This window comes from Alnus glutinosa, chromosome 10 (assembly GCF_958979055.1).
Source record: "Alnus glutinosa chromosome 10, dhAlnGlut1.1, whole genome shotgun sequence".
In the NCBI taxonomy this organism is placed as follows: Eukaryota; Viridiplantae; Streptophyta; class Magnoliopsida; order Fagales; family Betulaceae; genus Alnus; species Alnus glutinosa.
The window spans coordinates 12,501,280-12,508,440 of record NC_084895.1 but is presented as its reverse complement, the minus strand read 5'-3'; positions in this window follow the sequence as shown (position 1 = coordinate 12,508,440).

The following is a 7,161-nucleotide window of genomic DNA, read 5'->3' as shown; positions in this document are numbered from 1 at the left end:
TCGGAGAATGAGGAAGAAGTAGATGATGATGACATGCCACCTTTGGAGGATGCCGATGATGAGCAAAATGCTGTGGTTGGAGATTTATTGGTAGCAAGGCGAGTTCTCAATGTGCAAGTTAAGGAGGAAGAAAGTAACCAAAGGGAAAACTTGTTTCATACTCGGTGCTTTGTAAATAACAAAGTTTGCAGCGTCATTATTGATGGTGGGAGTTGCACAAACGTAGCCAGCACTTATTTGGTGGAGAAATTGGCCTTAACCACCTTGAAACATCCTCACCCTTACCGGCTTCAGTGGCTGAATGAATGTGGCGAAATCAAGGTGACAAGGCAAGTGTTGGTGGCATTATCCATTGGCAAATATGAGGATGAGGTGCTTTGTGATGTGGTTCCTATGCATGCATGCCATTTATTGTTGGGAAGACCATGGCAGTATGATCGGAGGGTTACGCATGATGGATTCACAAATAGGTATTCTTTCACTCTTAAAAGGCAACCCATTACTCTTGTGCCATTAACTCCAAAACAGGTCATGGAGGACCAACTAAAGTTACAAAGATCAAATGAAAAGAAAAAAGAAAAAGAAAGGAAGGCCGAAAGTGGAAAAAAAGAGTTGAAAAAAAAAGAAAGAGAGAAAAACATTGATCAGAGTGAAAAAGAAAGAGAGAGGATTTCGGCCATAGTGAGAGCAAGAGAGGAAAAATTCAGTTACATTGCAAAAAAAAGTGAGATCAAGAGAGCATTATTTTCACACCAGCCCCTTATTGTACTCATGTACAAGGAGGCTCTTTTATGTACTAATGATCTCGTCGGTACTTTGCCGAGCAATATTGTTTCTCTTTTGCAGAAGTTTGAAGATGTCTTTCCCGAAGAGGTACCTAGTGGCTTACCTCCAATCCGAGGGATTGAACATCAAATTGATTTCATACCCGGTGCATCAATTCCTAACCGACCTGCTTATAGGAGCAATCCTGAGGAGACCAAGGAACTTCAGAGGCAAGTAGGTGAATTATTGGAGAAGGGGTATGTGCGTGAAAGCATGAGTCCTTGTGCGGTCCCGGTGCTATTAGTTCCTAAGAAGGATGGAACATGGAGAATGTGTGTTGACTGCCGGGCCATCAACAACATAACGGTAAAGTATCGTCATCCTATTCCTAGGTTAGATGATATGCTGGATGAATTGCATGGTTCTTGTGTCTTTACAAAAATTGATCTTAAGAGTGGATATCATCAAATTAGGATGAAGGAAGGTGATGAATGGAAAACTGCTTTTAAAACTAAATATGGTTTGTATGAATGGTTAGTGATGCCTTTCGGCTTAACTAATGCGCCAAGCACATTTATGCGTTTGATGAACCATGTTTTGCGTGCATTTATTGGCAGATTTGTAGTTGTGTATTTTGATGATATCCTAATTTATAGCAAAAACTTGGAAGAACATGTGATGCATTTAAAATCTGTTTTGGAAATCTTGAGGAAAGAAAAGTTGTTTGCTAATCTCAAGAAGTGCACCTTTTGCACGGATAAGCTTGTGTTTCTTGGTTTTGTTGTTAGTAAGAGAGGAATTGGGGTGGACGAGGAAAAGGTGAAGGCAATCCAAGAGTGGCCAACGCCTACAACAATCAGCCAAGTGAGGAGTTTCCACGGCTTAGCTAGCTTCTATAGACGGTTTGTGCGTGATTTTAGTAGCTTAGCCGCCCCTCTTACTGAAGTCATCAAGAAAAATGTGCCGTTTAAGTGGGGAAAAGAACAAGAAAATGCATTTAATCTGATCAAAGAAAAGTTAACTAATGCACCTTTGCTTGTTTTACCTAACTTTGCTAAAACTTTTGAAATTGAGTGTGATGCTTCAGGAATAGGTATTGGAGCTGTTTTGATGCAAGGTGGTCATCCAGTTGCTTATTTCAGTGAAAAGTTGAGTGGGGCAGCCCTAAATTACCCCACTTATGATAAGGAAATGTATGCCTTGGTAAGGGCTTTGGAAAATTGGCAGCACTATCTATGGCCAAAGGAATTTGTGATTCACACAGATCATGAATCTTTGAAGCATTTGAAAGGACAGCAAAGGTTGAACAAACGCCATGCCAAGTGGGTGGAATTCATTGAAACATTTCCTTATGTGATCAGATAAAAGCAAGGTAAGGAAAATGTGGTGGCTGATGCATTGTCCCGAAGGTATGCTTTACTTTCCATTTTAGATACAAAATTGCTTGGCTTTGAATATATTAAGGATTTGTATGCACAAGATTCTGATTTTGCTGATGTGTTCAATGCATGTGAAAAAGTGGCGTTTGATAAGTTTTATAGGCAAGATGGATTTTGTTTCGGGAAAATAAACTGTGTGTGCCTATGTGTTCTTTGCGTGAATTGCTTGTGAGAGAAGCTCATGGTGGTGGTTTGATGGGTCATTTTGGTGTAGCTAAGACTTTAGGAATTTTGCATGATCATTTTTTTTGGCCTCATATGAAACGTGATGTGGAAAGAATCTGTGAGAAGTGTATCACGTGTAAACATGCTAAGTCTAAGTTGAAACCCCATGGTTTGTACACCCCTTTGCCAATACCTAGTGAACCTTGGACTGATATTTCTATGGATTTTGTTTTAGGTTTACCTAGGACTAAGAGGGGGAGAGATTCAATTTTTGTGGTGGTAGATAGATTTTCCAAGATGGCACACTTCATTGCTTGTCATAAAACTGATGATGCATCACATATAGCTGATTTGTTCTTCAAAGAAATTGTTAAGTTACATGGCATGCCTAGGACCATTGTTTCTGATAGGGATGCAAAGTTTTTGAGTTACTTTTGGAAGACTTTGTGGGGAAAGTTGGGAACCAAATTGTTGTTTTCTACTGCTTGTCATCCACAAACGGATGGTCAAACTGAAGTAGTAAATAGAACTTTGTCTTCTTTGTTGCGTGCTATCATTAAAAAGAATTTGAAAACATGGGAAGATTGTTTGCCACATGTTGAATTTGCTTACAATAGAAGTATACATTCTGCAACTAAGTTTTCACCATTTGAAATTGTTTATGGCTTTAACCCATTGTCACCTTTGGATTTAACTCCTTTACCTTTGAGTGAACGTGTGAACTTAGATGGCAAAAAGAAGGCAGAATTTGTAAAGATGATTCATGAAAAGGCACGGCTGAACATTGAAAGGAGGACTCAACAATATGTCCATCAAGCCAACAAGGGACGCAAGAAGGTAGTATTTGAACCAGGAGATTGGGTTTGGTTACACTTAAGGAAGGAACGTTTTCCAGAGAAACGACGTTCAAAACTCCTACCTCGGGGTGACGGACCATTCCAAGTAGTGGAGCGCATCAATGATAATGCCTACAAGCTTGACTTACCGAGTGAGTATGGTGTTAGTGCAAGCTTTAATGTTGCTGATTTGTCTCCATTTGATGTAGGTGATGATTTGAGGACAAATCCTTCTCAAGAAGGGGAGAATGATGGAAACCAAGGAGCTGGACATGCTGATCATACACATGGGAATGGGGCTGAAGTTGTGCAAGACCCTTTGTCACTTCCTAGTGGCCCAATTACAAGACTTAGAGCCAAACGTTTCAAGGAAGCACTAAATGGGCTAATCCAAGAGAATTGGGCTGATTCTAAAAAGACCAAGATGGGCTCAAATAATAATCAAGGCTTAGTCCATGTCATCAAAGCAGTTGAAGAGGATAATTAGCATGCAAAAACGTGACCAGCTTGGTTTGACCATTAAAGGGTGTGAACTCGTTGAGTTTCAAGGATATTAAATAGGGGAATGAACTTGGTCTTGGCTGGTTATGAATTTAGTCATTTAGTTATTTTGGTTGCCTCTAGAAGTCCAAAGAGACCTAAAAATATTGGGACTTGTTTATGTTGGCACTTGTGTTGCTTTTAAAGCTATAATTAAGACTTTTCCTATTCTTGGAGGGTTGTTCCAAGTATATATATGGGCATAACGAATTTTGTAAGGGATATAGAATTTTGTTTTCAGAAAATTATTATTGTGAGGTCTTGTGTTCCTCTTTGTTCTTGAAAGAACTTTTTGAGCTTATCAAGTTAATCTTGTGGCGTTCAAACAACCAAACTTATCACCTTGATTCTTGAAGAGATTCAGATTCTTGGTGTGGCGTTTCAATCCTTCGTAGTCTTGGTTTCTCATCTAGTTAGGTGACGGGTCAAGCCTCAACAATTTCTTGTCTACACGATCTTGGGGTTTCAAACCATCATTGCTATCGGGTTTCATCACATTTGTTGGTGGAGTTCATATCAGCTCACTAGGAGTATACAAACCGTTGGGCTGCACTTTAGATTTAGCTTGCCTACATGTGACACATCTACCACAAATCTGTTCGACATCTCGTTTCATGTGAGGCCAATAGAAGTGTTCCTGCAAAATAGCTAAAGTCTTTGCAACTCCAAAATGTCCCATTAATCCCCCACAATGTGATTCCTGCACTAATAACTCTCTCATAGAACAGTTAGGCACGCATAGCTTATTTTCTCGAAATAGGAATCCATCAAGCCTAAAGAACTTACCAGAGGCGATTTTCTCACAAGCTTTATATTCCTCACAAAATTCGTGGTCTTCAGCTTTATAATTCTTTAATGTGTTCAAAACCAAGCAATTTTGCATCAAGTGCGGAGAGTAAGGCATACCTGCGAGAAAGTGCATCGGCGACTACATTCTCCTTACCTTGCTTGTACCGAATGACGTATGGAAAAGTCTCTATGAACTCCACCGAGCATGCCTTTTGTTTAGCTTGTGTTGGCCCTTCAAGTGTTTCAAGGACTCATGATCGGTGTGAATCACGAACTCCTTAGGCCATAGATAGTCTTGCCACGTCTCTAAAGCCCGAACCAATGTATACAACTCCTTGTCATAAGTTGGGTAGTTTAAGGCTGCCCCGCTGAGTTTCTCATTGAAGTAAGCAATTGGTTGTCCTTCTTGCATAAGAACGGCGCCTATACCCAATACCTGAAGCATCACATTCAATTTCAAACGTTTTAGAAAATTTAGGTAAAGACATCAAAGGTGCGTTAGTCAGCTTCTCTTTTATTAATTTGAAATGCTTTCTCTTGTTCTTCTCCCCACCGAAATCCAACGTTCTTCTTGATCACTTCGGTAAGCAGTGCGGCTAAGCTACTGAAGTCTTTAACGAACCGCCGGTAGAAACTAGCAAGTCCATGAAAACTACGAACATTACCTACACTTGTGGGGCTCGGCCAATCTTGGATTGCGCGTACTTTCTCTTCATCAACCTGTATACCTTGTGCACTAACAACAAATCCCAGAAATACAAGCTTATCGGTGGAAAAAGTGCACTTCTTTAAATTAGCAAACAACCTTTCTTTCCTTAGCACATCTAAAACGGATTTCAAATGTACTACATGATCGTCTATATTTTTGCTATAAATGAGTATATCATCAAGATAGACAACAATAAATTTGCCTATAAATGCACGCAAAACATGGTTCATAATTCTCATAAAGGTGCTTGGAGCATTAGTCAAAACCAAAAGGCATAACTAACCATTCATACAAACCATATTTTGTTTTAAAGGCGGTTTTCCATTCATCTCCTCCTTTTATCCTAATTTGATGATAACTACTTTTTAAATCAATCTCAGAAAATATGCAAGAACCATGCAACTCATCTAACATATCATCTAAGCGTGGGATAGGATGACGATACTTTACCGTTATGTTGTTGATGGCTTAGCAATCAACGCACATTCTCCACGTCCCATCCTTCTAAGGTACAAGTAAGACTGGAACCGCACATGGGCTCATGCTCTCCCTCACGTGCCCTTTCTCCAACAACTCACTTACCTGCCGTTGAAGCTCCTTTGTCTCCTCGGGATTGCTCCTATAAGCTGGTCGGTTTGGGATGGTGATGTGAACCCCGTCAAGAATACCGAGACCCAACAACGAAAAGGGAACCCAAGACCGTTCTAAGGACAGATTCGAATGGAAAAACCTCGACCCGTTGTTTATGACAAACAAGAACCTCGGTATAAGGAAGACGCCACAAACGGTGGTGGAAATTCCGTTTGATAAGTCGAGATGAACGCTACGGGAAATCCCGATAAGTTCGAGTAGTTCTTCAAAGAACCAAAGAGAATAAAACCTCCCAAGTTTTATGAATCATCAATGTCTCCTCCATTACATGGTAGGTACACCTATTTATACAAGAAAATTACTTGCAAGCTCCAATGCTCTCCTTGCCACCAATGTCAATTTGTCAGGGGCTAAATACTCCTCATCGGAAACATCCTCCAATGGCGAAATGTCGTCGATGTCGGAATCTTCATCATCGGTCACAATTTCACCATTGGCTTGCAACACCATGACTTGCTTGTTTGGGCATTGACTTGCTATGTGGCGCCTGCCTTGACATCTAAAACAATTAATATCACGATTCCTAGAGGTAGAGGCTTCGGTTTTACCTTGAGGAACGTGGCTGGTGGTCGCGGACTTGGGGTCGGGTTTGGGCGTTTGTGACTTGTCCAGCGGCTGGCATGACTCGATTTCCAAGAGGTAGAACTAGAGTTATGGCCTGCACGTGTCCCACTCCCTCTCTTGAGTTGTGGTTCCACTTTGATAGCCATATGCACTATATCTTCCAATTCCACGTAATGCTGCATCTCTACCTCATCATGGATCTCCCGGTTTAAGCCAAGTAAAATTCTAGCCATTGTAGCCTCCCGATCCTCCTCTACATTAGCGCGGATCATAGCAATCTCCATCTCCTTGTAGTAATCCTCTACGCTTCGACTCCCTTGTCTAAGACCTTGTAGCTTTTTGTACAACTCTCGGTAGTAGTAACTTGGAACGAACCGCTTTCTCAGCACTACTTTCATCTCCTCCCATGTGTCTATTGGGAGTTCTCTATTCCGCCTCCTGTTTATCACAAGCTGATCCAACCAAGTAATAGCATATTCAGAAAATTTAATCACGGCTAATTTTACCTTCTTTGTCTCGGAGTAGTTGTGGCAATCAAACACGAACTCCATCTTCTTCTCCCACTCAAGATATGCCTCAGGATCAGATCTACCTTGAAAGGACGGAATCTTCATCTTAATACCACCCAAGTTGTTATCTTCGGGATTCCTAACTTCTCTAAATCTTCCTCCAGGTCTCCTATTGTTAACAATGGAATCTCGAT